Source organism: Eleutherodactylus coqui, chromosome 1 (genome assembly GCF_035609145.1).
Source record: "Eleutherodactylus coqui strain aEleCoq1 chromosome 1, aEleCoq1.hap1, whole genome shotgun sequence".
Lineage (NCBI taxonomy): Eukaryota > Metazoa > Chordata > Amphibia > Anura > Eleutherodactylidae > Eleutherodactylus > Eleutherodactylus coqui.
This window is the reverse complement of record NC_089837.1, coordinates 73,622,544-73,649,427: the sequence shown is the minus strand read 5'-3', so window position 1 is coordinate 73,649,427 and position 26,884 is coordinate 73,622,544.

The window sequence follows — 26,884 nt, the reverse complement described above, 5'->3', positions numbered from 1 at the left end:
GCGGGTGTGCCGCAGATCGGGACGGCTTCCATAGGCTTCAATAGAAGCCTGCGGGAGCCGTCCCCGCAGTAGAGCCGCACTAAAATGGAGCATGCTGCGGGTGTTTTCCCACACACGCAATTAGCGCCTCAAGGGAAAATGACATCCGCAGGTATTTCATTACCTATGGATGTCCAATGCATCCCCATGGGGCGCGGATCATGCGTGAGGGACACCCGCTGCAGATCTGTCCGCGTGGACATGAGGCCTTAGGCCTCCCTCACACAGACGTTTGCAAAAAATGCAGCATTTTTCAACGCTGTTTACTGCAGATTCCGCCCAGTTTCAGCAGCGCTGGCATGCATTATGCCAGCGTTTTGGCTGCATTTTCAGCACAGCCAAGGCTGCTGATAAAAGAAAAAAGTCAGCACTCACTTATCTGGTGAAGTCGCTGTCCCTGGTGCTACTGTCAGGACAATGTGAAGTCGGCCGATTGCTCTGATTGGCTAAGCGCCGCTGAGTGACAGCCGGCTGAGCTGATCAGAGCCAGCACTGGATGCGTCCAATAACAGCCATTCAATGAATAAATGGCTGTGATTGGACGCATCCAGTGCTGGCTGTGATTGGCTGAGTAGGCTGTCACCCAGCGGTACTCAGCCAATCAGAGCAATCTCTCGTTGGAGGTGGGGATTTCAAATCACCGTCACCGGAGAAAAAAGATCCCCTGTCAACTGACAAGTCCAGACAGTGCTGCCGGGGACAGCGACATCACCTGCAAAGTGAGTATTGAATGTTTTTTTGACTCAGGCAGTGTAGCTAGGGCGTTTAGCGCTGCCAAAAGCGCAGTTCCAAGTTGTGCCACGTTTTCGGCAGCACTGAAACCGCTGCCCATTCATTTCAATGGGCAACAAAGGGCTGAAAACAGTCCAAAATAGAACATGCAATGCTGTCAAAGCGCAGTATTGAAGACGTGGCATTTTCAGCCCTGTGTGAGCAGGCCCCATTGAAATGAATGGGAGCGTTGTACAGTATTTGGTGCTGTGCTGAAAAAGCAGTGCTAAACGTGGTACAAAAACGCCTGTGGGAGGGTGGCCTTAGAGGGTATTGTTGTTGTAAGCCGTTTAGTTGTTCACGACCCTCAGTGACCCTAAAGGCGAGCTCCATGTTTTTCGGTTTTGCACCACTTCTTTCAGTTGTGTGATATCCATGCCAATATCAGCTCTGACAGTATCAGCCATCGTGTCCTTTGGCGGCCGGGTCTTCTTTTGCCACCGATCTGTCCAAGCATTATAGATTTTTTTAGCGACTCTGCTCGCATTACATGGCCAACATACATAAGTCTGAGTCCGGCCATCTTTCCCTCCAGTGATATATCGGGTCTTATACGATTCAGGACTTCTCTGTTTGTTACTCTCGCCATACAGGGCATACGCAGCAGCTTTCGCCAGCGCCACAGCTAAACGGGGTTTACCAGGACCATTTTGATTTTTCATCTATCATTATCACCTCGTATAAACTTTTCACTGTAATGCACTACGGTAAGAGTGCTCCCGGGTTCCTCTACTGTTCTTTTTGCACATGTCCTTAGCCTCTTATTTTGTGCACATCCATAAGCAAGTGACGTCAGCAGAGATTTCATTTCTTGGGGAGAATGGTTGGGTGGAGGGTTGGGAATAGAAGCAGGTCAGTACTAATTACAGCTGTAATGTTGCACTAGTGTAGTTTGAAGAGCAGTGTCAGGGGTCATTCCTATGGGCATATATGTTCTGCGTTTTATGTGCATATTTATCATGTGCCTAGAATACTCAGTACACTTCAAATATGCATATACATAAGTATTTGCTGTGTATGTTAAATCCTCATAGACTATATTGCTGCTTAATATGCACCACAATAGGACATGCGTTTTTTTTCACGCGCATATTACACACATTAAAAAAAGCAGGTGTGAGTGGTGCAATAGAAATCAATAATTTTTTAACCCTTTCCAATCCACTGTCTGACGTCTGAAGATGTTATGATTTAAGGCTGTACAGCTCTGATGTTGGAAGACGTCCGTCGGGGTTCTCTTACTGTATATCGCCAGCCTCTCTGCTGTCAGAGCCTATCCAACCTGTCACCTCATGCAGTACTGGCTTTAGCCAGCATATAGAGCAGTTGTATAATGGCAGAAAAAGAGTAAGCCCCCTAGGAAAACCAGGATACAAGTAGGATTGGAAAGGGTTAATACAGCGTATTGTGGGCATGAAAAATATCTGTATAATACACTGCTGACATACAAAAATCGCTGCATATTCTATTCTTTTCCTTCCCTCAGAACGCATTGCTCATTGATTTCAATAGGACAATTAAGCACAAAACACACAGCATGCTATGTAAAGTGATGTTTCCCATTGAAATCAATAGGAAATAGGAAACACTTGCCGATCCTCCGACACACATGAAACAAGTGCCAAAGCATCGCAATTTTACTGAAATGACACGAGGCGTTTTTGCATGAAAAACACCTTGTATCCGCCGGTAAAGTGCACGTCGACAAGCTCGATATCATCCTCGCCCGTGTGAATGTAGCCTAATAAAAAAAGACAATGGCAGAATTGATGTTTTCTCTCTCTGCCCTCCAAAAAAATGAATAAAAGTTTTATGATACATTATATGTACATACGGCCATGTCAACGGAAAACTAAAAAAGATATGGCTTTTAAAAAGTGGAGATGAAAATCCCCCAAAAATCATTGTGTCCAAATGGCCAAAATAGACCGTGTCCTTAACAGTGAAGTCTTTGTTGTTGACGGACCTAGAGTTAGATAGGTTGGGTACTTGGAATGACACACGTGAAAAACCGAGCTGTGAACAAAAAAGGTGCACTCTGGGATCAGCAGGAGCGTAATACTGAATGAGAAACAATGAAAATGAGGGAGGAATTGGCAGGTATAGAAGTAATTGGGTTGATTTTTTTAAAAAACATCAGTGCGTCAGAAAACCCCTTCTATAACAGTACGGACTGAATACGGGATTCGACTTAAAATTTGCTCTATTTTAGGCAATTCTCTATGAGCCAAACACGTCACTAGCACAAATCCTCCGCTTGTCCTAGACATTGCCTACAATGTATCAGTGTAGATAAGATGTATCACATTGTTTAACTCAATACACTGTAGCAGATAAACACTCTTTTGTGAGATATAATGTTTTGTATTGGCTTTGAGTTCATGTGTGTAAACAAGAATGGTTGCATTCACTATCTGTAATAGGAGGTTTTTGAAACCAGTAAGAAGTTGAAGCACAACCTCTATTAGAAAGTTGCGGAACTTTTAATTTATGCAGTGATTTGACAGGTTGCTTGTGACTTTGGGCCTCATTTCTATTGAGGTCATTGCCGCTCGGAAACCCTGCCAGTCAGAAGCATCCCAGCTCTGCTGTCAATGCGGTCATCGCTGGAAGCAGATAGCGCTGCCAACATTCCAGTGGCCCGCTGTGGAACTACAGGCACAGCTCCCATTGAATTCAATGGGAGCTGTGCCTGCAAAATAACGCAAGTCTGCTTCCTGTGCTGTCCATGCTGATAGTGACACCAAGAATCAGCAGATTGGTGGGGATCCAGAGCTGCGGACCCCTGCTGATCATCTATTGATGATCTATCCTGAGAGTAGGTCATCAATAGAAAAAAGATGCCTAAGAGCCCCAGACACCCACTTTAAAATGTTATTCACATAAAACTGAAAAGCCACTCTGGAAAAATAAAACTGCACTGTGATTGGTTGTCAAAGGTAGTTTTTTTGTGTTTTTTTTATAAATAAGGCCCAATGCGTGACAAAAATACAAACAAAAAAACGATTTAAACATGAATCACTAACTACAAATGTTACAGCATATAACATAAAATAGCATAAATATTCCATAAATTTAACCCCTTAACGACCAGCCCATTGCCTTTTTACGTCCTGCCCAAGTAGGCTTTATTCTCTGAGGACGTAAAAACATGTGTCCTGCAGAGAATAAAGCCCCTCGGGCTCTGGACGTGACAGCTCCATGCTGTCGGTGCCCGCAGGTAGCCGACAGCATAGAGCTGTCATCCCGGGCTGCAGGAACCCCCCCCCCCCGGCAATGCGATCGGCGCTATCCAATCGATAGCGCCGATCGCATAAAAGTTTTTAAAAAGTTGAAAAAAGTTAAAGATTCAGCTGCCCTGATGGATCAGATCCATCAGGACAGCTGAAATTACTCACCTGAGTCCGCCGCACTGCTACCCGCTCTCCTCGTCCTCCGGGCCCCCAAGCCGGTCTTCTGCGCATGCGCGCCAGGCGGCATTACGTCAGCCACATGCGGCACGGGAAATTAAAAATCTCCTGTCTCCCAGCTACTGAAGGTAGCTGGGAGACAGGAGATGCCACCGGGGACCGCAGTGAGCGGTCCCGGTATCGCGATCACCGTTATCCAATGGATAACGGTGATAGCGGAAAAGTAAAGAAAAGTGTAAAAAAAGAAAAGCTTCACCTCCCCTAAAGCGCTCTACAAGTGGGCAATGGGGACTAAATCTTCTTCAAGCAAAATTTCTGTTCCGAAAGCCACCGGTTGCTCCTTTCATTTTGGGCCCCATTGTGCATACAGACGTAATACTAGGGCCACAATGGATATGTTTCTGAGCACGGGACAAACAGGGGTATCCATTTTGGGGTGCAAATCCTCATTTTCATGTGTACTATAGAAAAAAGTCCTGTCTTTAAAATGACATATTTGCAAAAATATGAAATTTTAGTTTTTCTCTTCTAAATTGCATTGAAAAAAACTGTGGGGTTAAAATACTCATGACACCCCTCAGTGAATATGTTAAGGGGTGTAGTTTTTAAAATGGGGTCACTTGTGGGGTTATCTATAATTTTGACTCCTATGAGCCGTTCCAATCTTGGCTTGGTGTAGGAAAACAAAGTGTTCCTCAAAATTACCTTTGTACGTCTCCTAAATGGTTAAAAAAAACTAAAGTTTCTCCAATGTGCGCCCAAAATAAAGTAAATGGATGGAAATATATATCTTAGCAAAAATTTCTATTTTTTGTTTGCACATATTTGAGATATTGCAGTTGGAAATGTGAAAAAATGACGTTTTTTTCAAAATTTTCCCAATTTTGGCGCTTTTAATAAATAAACACAAATTCTATCGGTCTATTTTTTCCGCCTAAATGAAGTACAACATGTGGCGAAAAAACAAAGTCAGAATCGCTTGGATATGCAAAACCTTTCTGGCGTTTTTCCATGTTAAAGTGACACATGTCAGATTTGCAAAATTTGGCCTGGTCATTAAGGTGCAAACAGGCTTGGTCACTAAGGGGTTAAGAATCAAATAGAAAATGTATATGTTCAGTGTGAAAATTTCACATAATGCATATTCCATATATATTGTACATAATACATAAGTGTAATATTTGTACTTTCTATAAATTATATGGTACATTTGCTAGGATTGCCCGCATGTAGATGCTATATTGAGCCTGCCTCTCTACAAAGTACCCAGAAGAGATAAGAAAGCTTTGTGAGTACATTGTTATATGGAAACTTTGGAAGCATAAGAATTAGGAGAGATATGAAAATGCCGAGTATATCCCGCTCTACTAGGATACCGTCCTATCCCTCCAGATGTTCCTTATCTATGAAAAACACACACCACTAGACTTAACACATTGTAGACTGAGCCTGTCCAGGAGATTGCTTCTGTCCAGCCTGCTGTATACTGATTCTGTATCAGCTATCATCACTGTGTTCTTCCCTGCACCGCCATTAGGATCAAGCTATATCTAATGTATTGCCTAGCTGGCATGGGTGCTTGGCTGGACTTGATAGAAATGATAGTTCTACTTCATCCTGGGCAGACAGTGGATGGTGATTTATTTCCACTGTCAGTGGGCCTTCCTTTTTTACGTAAACTATATTGGGTTTCCATAAATGGGAGCCAGCAAAAAAAAAAAAAAGAAGTAAAATATCTACAAACCAACAAGTACTGACTAGGGAAAAATGTGCATTCCCAACTACGTGAAAATCTGTTTGATGGCTTAGTTTGTAATCATTTTGTTGCTATAAGGCTGCATGTCCACGGCCAGAGCAATTCGGTCAGACCATGCCCCGGTTCTTCTCACTTTGACGGTCCCGGGTGCTCCGGAGAGGCCTTGGTCAAAGAAATCGAATGACTAAGTTTTCAAAGATCTGCTGTGCGGACCTGCGTAGCACCATTGAAAATTTCCTTAATGATCACTCAGCTGACACAACATCCAGTGGGAAGCACTTGAATGTGTTCTGAGGGGGGTCATTATCAAGCATGGGGTGCGCCTAAAACGGGAGAAAGTGGACAAAATTGTCTGGACAAAATAGCAAACTAGAGAAACTGTTCCACCAGTCAGCAGCCCCTTTCACACAGAATGAACTACGAACACAAGAGAGGAATTGAGGCACCTTTTAGACCAAAAATATTTGCGGTTTAGAGACAGCCTGAAATGCTGATCATAGGAGCATGATTAGCATCATACGAGCATCAATAAATGTGGACGCTCACTGGTGGGCTTCCTCCACACATGTACCCCACATAGAGGATAGTACAGGCCAAAAGAGACACAACCCCAAGTAGATCGCAGAGGCGTTCTGGGCTTACTATTATGGTCTCTATAATATACAGAGCCAGTTGGCTGACATGACTCCTGCCAACCGGAAAGTTAAGATTGATGACTTATATACGGAGAACAGCTCTCCCGAGTATCCTGGGAGAGACTAGAGAGTCCTTGGAGCTGGAGTTTAAGAGATTAGCGAGGCCGATAAAGCTTCACCGATGGGGAAAGCCCCTGGCCCGGACGGGTACACCCCCCTGTTTTTAAACAGTTTTCGGGAAATCCTCACTCCAATCCCAAAGGAGATGTTTAACTAAGTATCACCCTCAGCTCCTTTCCCTTCTCAGTCGTTTATGGCACATATCATGGTGCTCCCCAAACCAGGGAAAGATCCAGGGGATGCTCCAGTTACCGTCTTATTTCTCTCCTCAATCTGGATGTTAAGCTATTTTCCAAGGTTCTAGTGAGCAGGTTGGCTCCCATTCTACCGGCCCATATACACAATGATCAAGTGGGATTCATAAAGGGATGGGAAGCCAGGGATAATACCAAAAAGACCCTCCTGCTGATTAGTCAGGCCCAGCCATTTTGCTTCCTCTCAGTGAATGCAGAGAAGGCCTTCAAACATGTTACCTGGGACTTTCTGAGTTCCTCGCTGACACATCTAGGTCTGGAGCCTCGGTTTCTGAACTGGATCTTGGCACTGTATGGGAACCCGTCGGGGCAGATCGGGGTGAATGGCCTTCTGTCGGACCCGGTACCTATTAGGAACAGAACAAGACAGGGCTGTCCCCTCTCCTCTACTCCATTTTTATGGAGCATTTGGCTGTGGCACTGAGGAACAATCCTGATGTGCGGGGCCTGCAGATTGGGACCCAGATCTCTAAGATGGCCTTTTATGCAGATAAGCTTCTCCTATTCATTTCCCAGCCACACTTTTCATTTCCGGCGATTCTGCGGGAGTTCCCTTCAAAGTTAACTTACACAAATCAGGGGCCATGAACATCTCTCTCCCACCTGGTAAGGTAGCCCACCAGCAGATCAATTTGATTTTAAATAGCGTTCAACCTCCATCCAATACCGAGGGGTGCATATAGCAGCATCTTTATACCATCTTAATTACGTTCCTCTGCTGGAGAGAGTGACAAAGGAGCTAAACGGGTACGCTGTTAAACAGTTGAGCTGGTTTGGGCAAATAAATGTATTGAAAATGGATGTGACCCCTAAATTTCTATATCTTCTCCAGACCTTGCCAATTAGATTACCAGTACATTACTTTAAGCAGATTAAACAAGTGTTTCGCAGATTTGAGTGGGGAGGGAGGAATAGCCGTATTAGTTACTGGACCATGTTACGCACAAAACCCGCGGGAGGAGTGAGTCTTCCAGACCTCAAAATTTACTACTCGGCCGCGGTCCTCACCAGACTAGTAGACTGGCAGACTGGCATCATCATGCAGTCTCCAAGCAATGGGTGGGTTTGCAGACAAATGTGATGGGGTTGGTAGGGGGACGGGCATCAAGGGGCTTTGTGAGGAGACGCTGGGCTGGAGACATGGCCTGGAGGAGGTGTGGCGGGAGTAAGACAGCAGCATACGAGTTGTTGCCAGAGGGTTTTTATCCCTCTCTGCTGAGTATTCTTTCCTCCACTTTTGTTTTTTGTTTTATTTTTTTCATTTTCTTTCCTAGACCGTATTTGTTTTTTATTGTTTACTTTGAATACTTAGTCTTTAGTTCTTGTCTTTTATGGTTTAAGATATTTGAAAATTGTATTTTCTATTGCAAGCATGGGGAAGTGTCAGACCTGAGGGTCTGGTGCCATGTTATAATATTACACATATGCAGTTGCTAAGGATGCACCAAAAGGACTTTTAGCAGAGGCTTTTGCTGCTTTAATTGTTATGATATCAGTTTTTTGAGGGGGTGAGCGGCGGGCGATTGGGGGTATCGGGGGGGGGGGGGAGAGATCTCTCTCACTCTCCCCACCGCTCCCCTCAGCTCTTCCCCGCTGCCCCCCCCCCCCCCAGCATGCTCGGAGGAGAAGGCAGTTACTCGAGATGAGTGAGGCTTGCCCGAAAAACTGCCCTTACCGGGTGTGCTCGCTCATCTCTATTTATTATGTTTTCCTATGTATCAGTAATGGTACCACTATTATCACTAATGAGGCACTTGTGGGCACTATCATCACTAAGGGATTACTGTTATCACTTAGAGAGCACTATTATCACTTGGAGCACATCACTAAGAGGGCACTTGTGGCGCTATTATTACTAAGGGACACTGTTATTACTAAAGAGGCACCATGGAGAACTATAATTTCAAGAGACACAAAGGACGCTATTACTAAGGGGACACTATTAAGTGGGCACTATTACTTAAGGGTTACATGGGTGCAGTCTTACTATTAAAGAGATTTTCCAGGGAAAAACTATTTTTGACCAATCCTCAAGATAGGTTATCAATAATTGACGGGCTGGAGTCTACCACTCGAGACCCTAACCAACCCCTGTGTAGTGGCAGGCACTTGTAACTGAAGGTTCAGCTCCCGTTGACTTTAATGAGCTGTGCCTGCAATTTTAAGTGATGGCGACTACACAAGGGTCAGACCGACAGCTTCTGCTCTATACCCATCTGTGTAGCAGCGCTGACAGTGGGTGCTAATCAGCTAACCGATTGGGGTATCCCGAGGATACATCATCAACAGTATTTACATGGAAAATCTCTTTAAGAGGACGCTCACACCTAGATCTACTAAGAGCTAATGGTGAGTTATTTACTGCTGTATATTCACATCTCCACTGTTCAGTCTTGCTGTATACTGACCTACATGATGATATGTTTTTCTCTGTGTTGCACAGTTATAGAGCATCTGAAGAGTTAGGTATACTTTAACCACAAAGACCCTGGCAATACAATGTAAATTATATGTTTAAGTGGTGTAGATATCTGTAGCTATCAAGTAGAGATCTGATAGAGAAAATAAGGATGAATCTTCATTTTGGTCTATCAAGTAAAGAAAGTCTGAATACATCCATATCTGCTCCTGTTCATCTTTTATTATAGGTTTACTGATGGTAAGTGCTTAGGTAAAGCGTTGGGCAGCAGCAGGGAAGGTTTCTAATACAGAAAGCTGCTTCCCAACCAGAAACTGTATCACATAGAAAAAAACTGAAGTTTTTCTTGTACTTTATCTATCTATCTATCTATCTATCTATCTATCTATCTATCTATCTATCTATATATATATATATATATAAAGACAAAGCGCTCACTGACTGACTCACTCACTCACTGACTGACTCGCCACTAATTCTCCAACTTCCCGATGTCGTAGAAACATGAAATTTGGCACGAGCATTAATTATGTCATAAATAGGAAAAGTTAATGGGTGCCAACTCAATTATTCAATTCTAAGCGCAAAAAAATTAGCATCTAAATTTTACGTACGTAATCTAATTCTCTGATTCCCGATGTCATAGAAACATGAAATTTGGCAGAAGCATAGATTATGTCATAAATAGGAAAAGCTATGGGTTCCAACTCAATTATTCAATTCTAAGCGCCAAAGAATTAGCATCCAAATTTTACGTACAGAATCTAATTTTCTCACTTCCTGATGCCCTTTTTTTTATAAAGGAAACATTGCATGGTTACCTCCACGTGGTGTTTCCTGGGTAACGCAAAGAACCATGCAAAATAGTGAACATATTTTTTTCCTCGATATCTCTAAAGTAACCACGACTTCATAAGATTTTCCGTGTGAACACCAGATAAATACCAGTACCAAATTAACTCGGGCGAAGCCAGGTATATCAGCTAGTTTATTTATATATTTCGTTTTCTTTTTTGTTTACTCTTTTGATTGAAATATGTAAGTAGAAATAAAAAGTAGTTGTGTTGTGATATTTTGTTAAGGCAACAGAAATGCAGTCCTAAGTTCTTGCTCAGGACCTGAAGGTTGCGAGTTCAATGCCCACTTGGCTCAGGTAGCCGGCTCAAGATTGACTCAGCCTTCCATCCTTCCGAGGTCAGTAAAATAAGTACCCAGCTTGGTGGGGGGTAATAAATAAAAAATTACCCAAAAGCGCCGCGGAATAAGTTGGCGCTATAAAAATAACAAGATTTATTGTTATATTGTAAAATCCCTTTCAGGAATGATTCAGATAACCTAATCGTGTCGTTCTGTTTCAAGCAGAGACAGAATACATAAATATGATCAGTTAATATTTACATTATGCAGCGTATTAATTCAGTGCTGCAGTGTACTATGTCGTGGGAGCTGCGTGTACCTATAGTAAAAGCACTCCGGAGCAATTAAATATAAAACGCCGTGCACTGTGGGTAATAGCAGTCTGCAGACAAGAAGCTAAAAAGCCATTTCTATAATGATCACACTGCTTCTCCTTTTTGGAACATGTCATTTTACATGTTATTTCCCTTCTGTAGATGCCAGGAGGCTGAATATTATAATACACTTGCACATTTTTCTGCAGAAACGAGTGCAGCTGATTGCATTCATGTGGCTCTGGGAAGACTTCTGGCTGTGATCAATACGTCTCTGAATAGTAGGCTAATGCATGTTACTACAGCTTTTCTCTCATTTCTATTATCTGGCACAAAAACCCATGAATGGTAGAACATGATTTGCTACATCCTGGGCACTTAAAGCAACTCATGGAAAAGTCACCCCAGAGAAAGTTGAAATTTCTAACCAATTATGCAGAAATGCCCTCCTAGTCTAAACAGTGACTAGGGGTGTACTTAGTACCACCTAATAATTGGGAACCCCCTTCTTTAAAAGGCATATGCCAATCCAGTCCTATTACCCCCCAATGTTGATCCAGAGGAAGGAAAAAAAACCCAATGAGGTAGAAGCTAATTTTCCCCATTTTAGGAATCAGAATAATCCCCAGATCACCGCCCCTTCAGAAGTTATTAGTGACTATAACATGTAATATTGTAACGATCAAAAACGGCTTCCAGGCCCCTCTTAGACTCTTTTATCAAGTTCCCCATCACCACGTCCTCAGGCAGAGAGTTCCACCGTCTCACTGCTCTTACAGTAAAGAACCCCCTTCTATGTCAGTGTAGAAATCTTCTCTCTAGATATAGAGGGCTCCCCCTTCTTACAGTCACAGTCCTTGGTATAAATAGATGATGGGAGAGATCTCTGTATTGCCCCCTGATATATTTATACATAGTTATTAGGTCGCCCCTCATGCGTCTCTTTATTTAAACAAAATAATCACAATTTTGATAACCTCTCTCGGTATTGTAGTCCGCCCATTCCATTTATTACTTTAGTTGCTCGCCTTTGTACCCGCTCAAGCTCTGATATGTCCTTCTCGAGTATTGCTGCCCAAAACTGGACATGATATTCCATCTGTGGTCTGACTAGTGATTTGTAAAGAGGAATAACAATATATGATGCACAAATATTTTTCTGCTTTTAGCTGTCGCTAGGGGGTGCTCTTTACATATTGATTTATGCATCTAGTATTAAAGGAGGTTTCCGGGGCTACAATATTGGTGACCTATCATAATTAACTCATTTGTGGGATTTCACTGCTCAAGACCCCCACTGTTCGGCTGTTTTGAAGAGACTGCAGCTAGAGATGAGCGAGTATACTCGCTAAGGCACATTACTCGAGTGAGTAGTGCCTTAGCCAAGTATCTCCCCGCTCGTCTCTAAAGATTCGGGGGCCGGTGGGGGGTGGTGGGGGAGAGCAGGGAGGAACGGAGGGGGGATCACTCTCTCCCTCTCTCCTCCCCGCTCCCCGTCGCAACTCACCTGTCACCCGCACCGGTCCCTGAATCTTTAGAGACGAGCGGGGAGATACTCAGCTAAGGCACCACTCGCTCAAGTAATGTGCCTTAGCGAGTATACTCACTCATCTCTAATTGCAGCACATGGCTGAGTGTGACATCTTCTTTAGTGTATACCAGGCACAGCACCATAAATTTCATAGCAGCCTCATATGCCAGATCAATTTCATTCACTTGAATGGGACTGCGATGCTCTTAGACCATGTGACCAAAGAAAGTGACATCACAGGCTTGAGAAGAGGCTTCAGTTACCCACCTGAGTGCCTCATTCTCTTCAAACAACAAGTCATGGGGGTCCCAAATGCCAGATCCTCACTGTTCAGATATTGATGACCTATTCTAAGGATAAATCACCAATATTGGAGTCCCAGAAAACCTCCTTTCAATTCAAATGTAATTAGCTCCCCCTAGTGGTGGCTAGAGCCAGAACTAATTTTATAATTCAACTCTATGGCTGTGTGTTAGGAAACAGTCTGTATCAGAAAAAAAGGCTCCAAACCTAAAGACTAGAAATTAGTTGCACAGAATGTTTACATTTTATGTACATTTTGACAGTATTACTGATACTAAATGATAACATTATTCATTTCACCCACCAAATTACAACTTCCGTTTGCATTTAGCAAAATTCATGGCTCAACTTTTAAGTTACTTTTTGTCACCCAAACAACATAGAACTAAGAATTATACCATAAAAATCAACATATGTAAGAAGAAAGATCATTTAATAAGACTTGTTCAAAAGGTAAAAATGTCCTATATGCAGACAGTACATTAGTCAATGACACGGCGCCACATCCAATGAATTATATTCTCCCCAGGGGATCAGCATGATCCGTTCACTTTTGTTTAAATTCCTCTAATTTCCCTTTTTCTCTCTGAATGCGCTGAACATACCGAGCCCCAATCACATGTACTTTTCTGTCTGTGTCTTTTATAATATTCATGTGACATTGTTTGTCTGACAGATGTCAGGATTTGTTCCTGCACTTAAATGGAAGCAGATATTTAAATACTCACTGCGGCTGTCAAAGGAATCGGCGGCTTAAATGTGACAGCTAGAATTGTCTGAAATAGTTTGGCGTTTCAGCATGTAAAAAGCACTCAAAAATTTTCATAAACAAAAATAATTATGCGGCATCTTCATTTCTAGCTGCTTTTTGCTTGTGGAAAAAAAAAGCAGCAGCTCATGAATACATAATGGAGGCTGGGATGTGGGAGAATAATATCGGCTTTTACAGAACATTTCCTATGAGACCATCAAGATATGCCCCTGGTTACTTCTAAGAAAGAAGAGTAATTGCATTGTATGAGGAGAACAATTATTATTGGACATAATTTACAAAAATGTTAAACATTTTACACTCAGAAAAGTGAGAGATTCTATTAAAGGGGTACTCCGGGCATTTACTATCGATGACCTATGCCCAGGATAGGTCATATATAGTTGATGTACCGCTCCGGATCCCTGCCAATCAGCTGAATCTCTGACCTGCTGTAAGTGCAGCAGAAGTGGATGGGCTAGATTCGGTTTGCATTGAGAACGCAGATCATGTGAGAACTAGGTATATCTAAAAAATAGGGGGGATTTATAGGCGAGACCACCACAAAATGCAGTAGCTGCCAAGAGCCAATATGTTCACTGTTAACCCCTTAGTGACGAAGCCTGTTTGTGCCTTAGTGACGGAGCCAAAAATAGGAAATATTTGGAAAATTTTGGAAATATGACATGCGTCGTTCAACATAGCATAACTCCGTAAAGGTTTTGCATTTCCAAGTGATTCTGACATTGTTTTTTCACCACATGCTGTACTTTATTTTGGTTGTAAAAATAGACCGATATAATTTGTGTATATTTATTAAAAGTACCAATATTGGAAAAATTTTGGAAAAATATATATTTCCATCTGTTTACTTTATTCTGGAGGCACATTTGAAAAATCTTTGTGTTTTTTTAACCATTTAGATAACGTACAAATTTAACATTACTTTTCAGCATTTTGAGGAACACTTTGTTTTCCTGCACCAAGCCAAGATTGCAAAGACTCAGTGTCAGAATAATAGATACCCCCCCAAATGACCCCATTTTAAAAACTACACCCCTTAATGTATTCACTAAGGGGTGTCATGAGTATTTTGACCCCACCGATTTTTTTTCAGGAATTAATTCAATTTAGAGGAGAAAAATAAAAATTTCATATTTTTGCAAATATGTCATTTTAAAGACATTATTTTCTTATAGTGCCCATGAAAATGAGGATTACACCCCAAAATGGATACCCCTGTTTCTCCCGTGTTCAGAAATATGCCCATTGTGGCCCTAATCTTATGTGTGAACGCACAACGGGCCCAAAACGAAAGGAGTAGTCAGTGTCTTTCAGAACATAAATTTTGCTTGAAGGCGTTTTAGGCCCCATAGCACTTTTGTAGAGCTCTTGAGCAGCCAAAACCAAAGAGAACCCCCACAAAAGACCCTATTTTGAAAACTAGAACCCGTAATGAATTTATCTAGGGGTGTACTGCCCATTTTGACTCCACAGTTTTTAAATGAATTCAAGCAAAGCAAAAGGAAAAAAATTTGATTTTTGTTTTTTTGTCAATTCTGTCATTTTAAAAACAGCTTTTTTTGTACAGCACACACATGAATGAAGCCTTGCACCCCAAAATGGATACCCCTGTTTCTCCCGTGTTCAGAGACATACCTATTGTGGCCCTAATCTTATGTCTGGATGCACAACGGAGCCCAAAATGAAAGGAGTAGTCGGTGGTTTTCAGAACATAAATTTTCCTTGAAGGCGTTTTAGGCCCCATAGCACTTTTGTAGAGCTCTTGAGCGGCCCAACCCAAAGAGAACCCCCACAAATAACCACATTTTGAAAACTAGACCCCTTAATGAATTTATGTAGGGGTGTACTGCCCATTTTGACCCCACAATTTTTGAATGAATTCAAGCAAAGCGAAAGGAAAAAATTTGATTTTTGTTTTTTTGGCAATTCTGTCATTTTAAAAACAGATTTTTTTGGTCAGCACACACATGGATAAAGACTTGCACACCAAAATGGATCCCCCTGTTTGTCCCCTGTTCAGAGACATGCCCATTGCGGCCCTAATCTTATGTCTGAATGTACAACGGGGCCCAAAATGAAAGGAGTAGTTGGTGGCTTTCAGAACAGAAATTTAGCATGAAGGTAATTTAGGCCCCATTGCCCACTTGTAGAGCCGTTAAGCGACCAAAACGACAGAGAACCCCAACAAATGATCTCATTTTGAAAACTAGACCCCCTAACGAATTTATCTAGGGGTGTACTGTGTATTTTTACCCTACGATTTTTGAATAAATCTAAGCAAAGCAGTAGGGAAAAAAAACACAATTTTCATTTTTTTGGCAGTTGTATCAATTTTAAAACTGTTTTTTTTTTGTACAGCACACATAGGAATGAAGACTTTCACCCCAAAATGGATACCCCTGTTTGTCCCGTGCTCAGAACAATACCCCTTGTGGCCCTAATCTACTTAAAGGACACATGGCTAGGCCTATAATGGAAGGAGCACCCGTTAGATTTCAGGGTACAACGGAATAAATTCCAGGCCCCATCGCCCACTTATAGAGCCATTGAGCGTCCAAAACTATAAAGAACCCCAACAAATGACCCCATTTTAAAAACTAGACCCCTTAACGAATTCATCTAGGGGTGTACTGCGTATTTTGACACCACAGTATTTGAATGAATCTAAGCAAAGCAAAAGGAAAAAATTACGATTTTCATTTTTTGGGCAATTTTGTCAATTTAAAAACAGTTTTTTTGTGTACAGCACACATAGGAATGAAGACGTTAACCCCAAAATGGATCCCCCCCATTTGTCCCGTGTTCAAAAACATTCCCGTTGTGGTCCTAATTTACTTATAGGACACATGGCAAGGCCTGTAATGGAGGGAACACCCGTTGGATTGCAGGGCACAACTGAATACATTCCAGGCCCCATTGCCCACTTATACGGAATAAAAATTGACACCTTAAAAAAATCTCTTTGCTCCTCGCTACACATGGCAGCCAGGAGCAGAGGGATTTTAAATTTCCTGGGGCTCGAGCCCCTCTGTGCATGCGCCCGATGATTGACATCGGGCGCGCATGCGCAGACGGGGACTTCGGGTCCCGGAACACCAGGGACATCGGCAGACCTGAGGTGAGTATTTTCACCTCCCCTCATGGATGCGATCCATGAGGGGAGGTGAAACTTTTTTCGGATCGCCGCTATCCACTGGATAGCGGCGATCGCGGGCCCAGGGACTGCGCACCGCGGTCCCCGGTAACATCTCCTGGTTCCCAGCTACCTTCAGGAGCCGGGAGCCAGGAGATTTTGAATTTGCCTTGGCTCCCGGCCTTCTGACGTCATACGTCTGGCGCACATGCGCAGAAGAGCGGCGCCAGGTCCCGGAGGACCGATTCACTGCGGGACATCGCGGACAAGCCCGGTGAATATTTTCAGCTGCCCTGATGGATCCAATTTCACAAGGGTTGGCAAGCCGAGATAATGTTGCCAAGTAGTGAGCCAGTATTGCCAAAGTACATGTGGTTGCGGCGAGTGGTTCAATGAGAATCTGAAGGACTTCCTGGTGCCAGTGAGAGGCTCATTGTGAGTGAAGCCAGATGCTGAACTGCTGGTCTCCAGCTCCGTAATAGGCCTCAGTAGTCAGCACCTGAACCCCTCATTCTCGTAATGGTGAAGTCGCTCCATGCAAACCACTGCCTCAATCGGAATCATCAACCACAGCTCAGGTCGGACAGAATAAAATGGATACTTCTGCTGTTTTGTTGGCAAGAACTGTATATAACATTTGCATATTAAAATCCATTTCAAAGCATTGTTAGATGGCACAGCAGTGACTGTTATTCAAACTTGCGGAGTGACTGGAGGTTCACACAGCATCAGTAATCTGTACTGCATCGAGGTGGGCAATATAGCAATTAGAGATGAGCGAGCGTACTCGCTAAGGCAAACTACTCAAGCGAGTAGTGCCTCATGCGAGTACCTGCCCGATCGTCTCAAAAGATTCGGGTGCCGGCGGGGTGCGGGAAGCTGCGAGGGAGAGCAGGGAGGAATGGGGGGGGGGAGATCTCTCTCTCACTCTCTTCCCCCCGCTCCTCCCTGCTCACTCCCGCAACTCACCGCTCTCCCTCACCGGCACCCAAATCTTTTGAGACGAGCGGGCAGGTACTCGAATAAGGCACTACTCGCTTGAGTAGTTTGCCTTAGCGAGTACACTCGCTCATCTCTAATAGCAATACTATTTAGTGCCTTTAATGCAGATAGCTTCTGTTGGATTTGCCAACCGGGCTGAACGTACCACTAACCTCACTTTGACAGGTGAGATTTTTGCCGAAATTGCCTTATGGCTACTGGAAAACAACTTGAAACAAGACAAATCCAACCCTATTGTAACATTTCCTCTGAAAAAATATTCTGAACTTTGTAAGTCTTATTACGCAATCACAGGATTTTATTAATAGAGTCCCTTCTGTCTGGAAGACGAGAGCTTTAAGAAGCTATTTGCATTCACGGAACAAATGTCCTGGTAAAGAAGATACAAAGTCCTATTTAAATAACAATAGTGCAATGTGTATGGATTGCGGCAGGCTCATATATAATTAGCGTCAACATCTATTATTACATGCTCCAGACAGCAAATAGCAGGCTCTAATTATAATCATTATGGGGTCATTCACAATGAACTAGGAGACAAGAGATAGGAGACTGGATGGCTAATTGGCCTGTTTCTCTGGAAAGTTATAGGATCAAGGCAATTTATCACATTTAGTGGGAAACTAATATTTGTTTAAAACAGATTATTCCGAAAGTAAATCTTTAAATCCCAAGGAATTTTTTCAGCATAATCATAACTTTTCCTGTGAAATGGACCACAAAGGTGGTGAGGACTGGAAATAAGACCAGAAATGAGTTTTCCCTGGGGGGTTGTGGACATTTCTGGTTGGATTGAAGTGGGTCTTAAAATGTCTCATGAACGCAAGCTTTAATGTTGGGAGGTATGACATAATCTATGAAACAATAGTCATATATTCCTGCATGGTAGTGTAAGGGGATACGGGAGGACAAGTGATAATATCATTACGGCAAGGCTGTGGTAAACTGTCTTTAGTGAAAAATATGCGACAATAACTACAGTAGAGCAGATTAGGATAAATCAAAGTCTCTACAAAATCTGGCGCCTCAGCTCAAGGGAACTCTAACTATCAGTCTCTATGCATTCTATAGCTAGCTGCTTCTTACAACAGGTGCCCTTGGTTGATTAATTTCCCAGTGACTATGATAAGTATTTGACCCTATGGCACAAGGTCAGCCTTTCACTTGGATCACTGCTCCATTCTATGGCCATTTCTGCTTTAGTGCAGCTATGTAGTGTGACCAAGATATAACGCCAGAGCTCAGGATACGACAGAAACCAGAGGTGCAAAGAGCACAGTTTCCGTATTTCTTACTTAATATTAAATAGATTTGAAACAAGTGGATTTGAAGAATAACACTTACTGGGGTGATTTAACCATGGGTTATTGAATCTGATGTTCTATCACAAATAGAATCCACTTAAGGTGTACGCAAATGTTATCTTCTATTCCTCCACTTAGTAGATAAAATGACTAGTGTTGCTCGACTTGATTGGCCGGCAGATAAAGTCGCCCCAATTTTAGCCAAATCAGATAAGTCTTAACCGATTTTTGGTGAAAATTCCAGGAAAAATCAATTTTACCATCCTAATACCTACTGCAGAAGTCAGCATGCAGCTAATCAGCCACTAGGATGCCTTGGGAAATCACCAAACGTGTGCATATGGGTAGCAGGTAGAGATGAGCGAGCACCAAAATGCTCGGGTGCTCGTTATTCGGGACGAACTTTTCGCGATGCTCGAGGGTTCGTTTCGAGTAACGAACCCCATTGAAGTCAATGGGCGACCCGAGCATTTTTGTATTTTGCCGATGCTCGCTAAGGTTTCCTTGTGTGAAAATCTGGGCAATTCAAGAAAGTGATGGGAACGACACAGCAACGGATAGGGCAGGCGAGGGGCTACATGTTGGGCTGCATCTCAAGTTCACAGGTCCCACTATTAAGCCACAATAGCGGCAAGAGTGGGCCCCCCCCCCCCCCCCTCCCAAAAACTTTTACTTCTGAAAAGCCCTCATTAGCATGGCATACCTTAGCTAAGCACCACACTACCTCCAACAAAGCACAATCACTGCCTGCATGACACTCCACTGCCCCTTCTGCTGGGTTACATGCTGCCCAACCCCCCCCCTCCCCCCCACAGCGCACACCAAAGTGTCCCTGCGCAGCCTTCAGCTGCCCTCATGCCACACCACCCTCATGTCTATTTAGAAGTGCGTCTGCCATGATGAGGAACCGCAGGCACACACTGCAGAGGGTTGGCACGGCTAGGCAGCGACCCTCTTTAAAAGGGGCAGGGCGATAGCCCACAATGCTGTACAGAAGCAATGAGAAATAGAATCCTGTGCCACCGCCATCAGGAGCTGCACACGTGGGCATAGCAATGGGGAACCTATGTGCCACACACTATTCATTCTGTCAAGGTGTCTGCATGCCCCAGTCAGACCGCGGTTTTTAATTCATAGACACAGGCAGGTACAACTCCCTATTGTGAAGTCCCTGTGGACCCACAGCATGGGTGGCTCCCTGGAACCCACCGGCGGTACATAAAAATATCCCATTGCATTGCCCAACACAGCTGAGGTAGTAATGTCGTGCTTAATACAGGTGGGCTTCGGCCCACACTGCATGCCCCAGTCAGACTGGGGTTCTTTACAAGTGGACACATGTAGGTTAAACTCCGTGTGCACCTACAGCATGGGTGGCTCCCTGGAACCCACCGGCGGTACATAAAAATATCCCATTGCATTGCCCAACACAGCTGAGGTAGTAATGTCGTGCTTAATGCAGGTGGGCTTCGGCCCACACTGCATGCCCCAGTCAGACTGGGGTTCTTTACAAGTGGACACATGTAGGTTAAACTCCGTGTGCACCTACAGCATGGGTGGCTCCCTGGAACCCACCGGCGGTACATAAAAATATCCCATTGCATTGCCCAACACAGCTGAGGTAGTAATGTCGTGCTTAATGCAGGTGGGCTTCGGCCCACACTGCATGCCCCAGTCAGACTGGGGTTCTTTACAAGTGGACACATGTAGGTTAAACTCCGTGTGCACCTACAGCATGGGTGGCTCCCTGGAACCCACCGGCGGTACATAAAAATATCCCATTGCATTGCCCAACACAGCTGAGGTAGTAATGTCGTGCTTAATGCAGGTGGGCTTCGGCCCACACTGCATGCCCCAGTCAGACTGGGGTTCTTTACAAGTGGACACAGATGCATTTATAATTCCCTGTGGACCCACAGCATGGGTGGGTGCCAGGAAGCCACCGGCGGTACATAGAAATATCCCATTGCATTGCCCAACACAGCTGAGGTAGTAATGTCGTGCTTAATGCAGGTGGGCTTCGGCCCACACTGCATGCCCCAGTCAGACTGGGGTTCTTTACAAGTGGACACATGTAGGTTAAACTCCGTGTGCACCTACAGCATGGGTGGCTCCCTGGAACCCACCGGCGATACACAAAAATATCCCATTGCATTGCCCAACACAGCGGATGTAACGTCAGCTGTAATGCAGGTGGGCTAAAAATTCATTTGATTACACTGTAGGCGAGGGCCCACAAAAATTGCTGTATCAACAGTACTAATGTACATCCAAAAAATTGGCCATGCCCAACCAAGATGGCAGGTGAAACCCATTAATCGCTTTGGTTAATGTGGCTTAAGTGGTAACTAGGCCTGGAGGCAGCCCAGTTTAACGAAAAATTGGTTCAAGTTAAAGTTTCAACGCTTTTAAGAGCATTGAAACATATAAAAATTGTTTAGAAAAATTATGAGTGAGCCTTGTGGCCCTAAGAAAAATTGCCCGTTCAGCGTGATTACGTGAGGTTTCAGGAGGAGGAGCAGGAGGAGGAGGAGGAATATTAGACACAGATTGATGAAGCAGAAATGTCCCCGTTTTGGATGGTGAGAGAGAACGTAGCTTCCATCCGCGGGTGCAGCCTACGTATTGCTTACGTATCGCTGCTGTCCGCTGGTGGAGAAGAGAAGTCTGGGGAAATCCAGGCTTTGTTCATCTTGATGAGTGTAAGCCTGTCGGCACTGTCGTTTGACAGGTGGGTACGCTTATCCGTGATGATTCCCCCAGCCACACTAAACACCCCCTCTGACAAGACGCTAGCCGCAGGACAAGCAAGCACCTCCAGGGCATACAGCGCGAGTTCAGGCCACGTGTCCAGCTTCGACACCCAGTAGTTGTAGGGGGCAGAGGCGTCACGGAGGACGGTCGTGCGATCGGCTACGTACTCCCTCACCATCCTTTTACAGTGCTCCCGCCGACTCAGCCTTGACTGGGGAGCGGTGACACAGTCTTGCTGGGGAGCCATAAAGCTGGCAAAGGCCTTGGAGAATGTTCCCCTGCCTGCGCTGTACATGCTGCCTGATCTCTCCGCCTCCCCTGCTACCTGGCCCTCGGAACTGCGCCTTCTGCCACTAGCGCTGTCGGATGGGAAGTTTACCATCAGTTTGTCCACCAGCGCCCTGTGGTATAGCAACACTCTCGAACCCCTTTCCTCTTCGGGAATGAGAGTGGGAAGGTTCTCCTTATAGCGTGGGTCGAGCAGTGTGTACACCCAGTAATCCGTAGTGGCCAGAATGCGTGTAACGCGAGGGTCACGAGAAAGGCATCCTAACATGAAGTCAGCCATGTGTGCCAGGGTACCTGTACGCAACACATGGCTGTCTTCACTAGGAAGATCACTTTCAGGATCCTCCTCCTCCTCCTCTTCCTCCTCCTCAGGCCATACACGCTGAAAGGATGACAGCCCAGCAGCATGTGTACCCTCACCAGTGGGCCAAGCTGTCTCTTCCCCCTCCTCCTCATCCTCCTCATGCTCCTCCTCCTCCTCCTCAACGCGCTGAGATATAGACAGGCGGGTGCTCTGACTATCCAGCGACATACTGTCTTCCCCCGGCTCTGTTTCCGAGCGCAAAGCGTCTGCCTTAATGCTTTGCAGGGAACTTCTCAAGATGCATAGCAGAGGAATGGTGACGCTAATGATTGCAGCATCGCCGCTCACCACCTGGGTAGACTCCTCAAATTTTCCAAGGACCTGGCAGATGGCTGCCAACCAGGGCCACTCTTCTGTAAAGAATTGAGGAGGCTGACTCCCACTGCGCCGCGCAAGTTGGAGTTGGTATTCCACTATAGCTCTACGCTGCTCATAGAGTCTGGCCAACATGTGGAGCGTAGAGTTCCACTGTGTGGGCACGTCGCACAGCAGTCGGTGCACTGGCAGATTAAACCTATGTTGCAGTGTCCGCAGGGTGGCAGCGTGCGTGTGGGATTTGCGGAAATGTGCGCAGAGCTGGCGCACCTTTCCGAGCAGGTATGACAAGTGGGGGTAGCTTTTCAGAAAGCGCTGAACCACCAAATTAAAGACATGGGCCAGGCATGGCACGTGCGTGAGGCTGCCGAGCTGCAGAGCCGCCACCAGCTGCAGAGCCGCCACCATGCCCGGTTGGAGGCTCAGCGGCGCAAGCCAGTGGTCGGTCTGCTCTGTCAGACCCTGCAGCAGTTCGTGGGCCATGTGCCTCTTCTCTCCTAAGCTGAGTAGTTTCAGCACGGCCTGCTGACGCTTGCCCACCGCTGTGCTGCCACGCCGCGTGACACCGACTGCTGGCGACGTGCTGCTGACACATCTTGATTGCGAGACAGAGGTTGCGTTGGAGGAGGAGGAGGAGGAGGAAGGTGCTTTAGTGGAGGAAGCATACACCGCCGCAGATACCACCACCGAGCTGTGGCCCGCAATTCTGGGGGTGGGTAGGACGTGAGCTGTCCCAGGCTCTGACTCGGTCCCAGCCTCCACTAAATTCACCCAATGTGCCGTCAGGGAGATATAGTGGCCCTGCCCGCCTGTGCTTGTCCACGTGTCCGTTGTTAAGTGGACCTTGGCAGTAACCGCGTTGGTGAGGGCGCGTACAATGTTGCAGGAGACGTGGTCGTGCAGGGCTGGGACGGCACATCGGGAAAAGTAGTGGCGACTGGGAACCGAGTAGCACGGGGCAGGCGCCGCCATCATGCTTTTGAAAGCCTCCTTTTCCACAAGCCTATACGGCAGCATCTCTAGGCTGATCAATTTTGCAATGTGCACGTTTAACGCTTGAGCGTGCGGGTGCGTGGCGTCGTAGTTGCGCTTGCGCTCAAACTGTGGCACTAGCGACGTCTGGACGCTGCGCTGAGAGACATTGCTGGATGGGGCCGAGGACAGCGGAGGTGAGGGTGTGGGTGCAGGCCAGGAGACGGTAGTGCCTGTGTCCTCAGAGGGGGGTTGGATCTCAGTGGCAGGTTGGGGCACAGGGGGAGAGGCAGTGGTGCAAACCGGAGGCGGTGAACGGGCATCGTCCCACCTTGTGGGGTGCTTGGCCATCATATGCCTGCGCATGCTGTTGGTGGTGCCTCCCCAGCTGATCTTGGCGCGACAAAGGTTGCACACCACTGTTCGTCGGTCGTCAGGCGTCTCTGTGAAAATCTGCCACACCGTAGAGCACCTTGACCTGTGCAGGGTGGCATGGCGCGAGGGGGCGCTTTGGGAAACAGTTGGTGGATTATTCGGTCTGGCCCTGCCTCTACCCCTGGCCACCGCACTGGCTCGGCCTGTGCCCACACCCTCACTTGGCCCTCCGCGTCCTCGGCCGCGTCCACATCCTCTAGGCCTACCCCTACCCCTCAGCATGCTGTAATACCAGTGATTTGATTTCCCAGGCAGGAAAGAAATTGGCGCAAGGCTACACTCAACCGTAGCTGGTTGCGTCTGATTTTTGTACGTTGTCCACGCAGCACACACGTACACGGAGACCTTAGGACTGACACAGGCAGGCCAAATATAATTTCTTTTCCTTTTTTGCAAAGGGAAGCACCCACTGCGTATATTCAATGAACAAGAAGTTTAATATCTGTGGTGTGGCCCTCAAAAAGTGTCACACAACTATAGTGTAGCAGAGTTATTAACTCTAGCAGAGCAGGTATTTGCCAGTCAGGAAAGACAATGGCACAAGCCTGCAGTAAACCGTAGCTGGTTGCGTCTGATTTTTGTACGTTGTCCACGCAGCACACACGTACACGGAGACCTTAGGACTGACACAGGCAGGCCAAATATAATTTCTTTTCCTTTTTTGCAAAGGGAAGCACCCACTGCGTATATTCAATGAACAAGAAGTTTAATATCTGTGGTGTGGCCCTCAAAAAGTGTCACACAACTATAGTGTAGCAGAGTTATTAACTCTAGCAGAGCAGGTATTTGCCAGTCAGGAAAGACAATGGCGCAAGCCTGCAGTAAACCGTAGCTGGTTGCGTCTGATTTTTGTACGTTGTCCACGCAGCACACACGTACACGGAGACCTTAGGACTGACACAGGCTGGCCAAATATAATTTCTTTTCCTTTTTTGCAAAGGGAAGCACCCACTGCGTATATTCAATGAACAAGAAGTTTAATATCTGTGGTGTGGCCCTCAAAAAGTGTCACACAACTATAGTGTAGCAGAGTTATTAACTCTAGCAGAGCAGGTATTTGCCAGTCAGGAAAGATAATGGCACAAGCCTGCAGTAAACCGTAGCTGGTTGCGTCTGATTTTTGTACGTTCTCCACGCAGCACACACGTAAACGGAGACCTTAGGACTGACACAGGCTGGCCAAATATAATTTTTTGTCCTTTTTAGCAAAGGGAAGGATCCACTGCGTATATTCAATGAACAATAACTGTGTTGTGGCCCTGCCTACACAATTCTGTCCCTGTAGTATCAATGGAGGGTGCAATGCTCTGCACAGACGATTTTTAGAAGAAAAAAAATATGCAACACAGCTAACAGCAGCCAGCACAGTACTGCACACGCTTAAATTTGGCCCTAGAAAGGACCGTTGGGGTTCTTGAACGCTACACTCACTCCTAACACTCTCCCTGCCTATACACCACTTCTGTCCCTAATGCCGGGTGTAATGCTCTGCACTGCCGATTTTGAGAAAACAAAAAAAAAAAACACTGCTAGCAGCAGCCTGCACACAGGTAGATGTGGCCCTGAGAAGGACCGTTGGGGTTCTTGAAGCCTACACTGACTCCTAACGCTCTCCCTACAGCAGCACCAGCACGATAGTACTTTCCCTCAGCTAACTCACAAGGCATGTGTGGCGAGCCGCGGGAGGGGCCGACTTTTATACTCGGGTGACATCTGATCGCCCCAGCCACTCACAGCAGGGGGGTGGTATAGGGCTTGAACGTCACAGGGGGAAGTTGTAATGCCTTCCCTGTCTTTCAATTGGCCAGAAAAGCGCGCTAACGTCTCAGAGAGGAAACTGAAAGTAACCGGAACACCGCGTGGTACTCGTTACGAGTAACGAGCATCCCGAACACCCTAATATTCGCACGAATATCAAGCTCGGACGAGTGCGTTCGCTCATCTCTAGTAGCAGGTTTTATGACCTAGCCATATACAACATAGGCACAGTGTAACTAGCACCCATTTACAGTTGAACACAGGACAGAGATGCTGCATCACGTTTATATGCTTATATAATATGTGGTCTGTTGTTAAGACCAGATATTCTACAGAGGAAAGCTGTATACCTGGTGTGAAAGCTTGTATACCAGGATTATATTGGAGGGACAGGAGAAAGAGGCTGCATCATGTTAATATGCCTATATAACACGCGGTCTATTGCTAATAGGGACAAATATTCTACAAAGGATATATTGCTGCTGGTGTGAAAGCTTGTATACCAGCAGAGAAACGGGGTTCTGTTGGAGGGAGTAGAGCAAGAAGCTGCATCATGTTTATACGCCTATACGAAATGTAGTCTGTACATAGGAGAGGGTATATTTCTACTGCTGTCAACATATATAGCAGCAAAGCAGACCAACAAACTACGCTTTTGCGTGGGGAATATTGCAGTTCTATGTTTGTGGCCTCAGACATCATTCAGAGTCGCCTCTTTGGCCACTACAAATTATTTGCAGACCTTAAGCAGCTATCAGTGAGGTTTGGGGAATTCAATTACGCTGCCCCAAACAGGGACAGCTCACGAATATACAAGCTGTACTGTGTGGCCTTCCATTCTCACACATTGTGTTGCCCAGGGATGGCAGCCTATTTAGTTGGAAGTGTTTTTTTTTTGTTAATATGAAACAGAAGAAAGATCTAAACAGGGAAATAACAAAACACACAGTGTGTGTTAGCAGCCTCAGACATTGTTCAAAGTCACCAGTCCAGCAACTGCAAATTTTTTTTAGGCCCTACGCAGGGATCAGTGATTTTTTGCAAACTACAACGTTAGCTGGTGTTGAAGCGGATGGCGTTGCACAGTGCGAATTG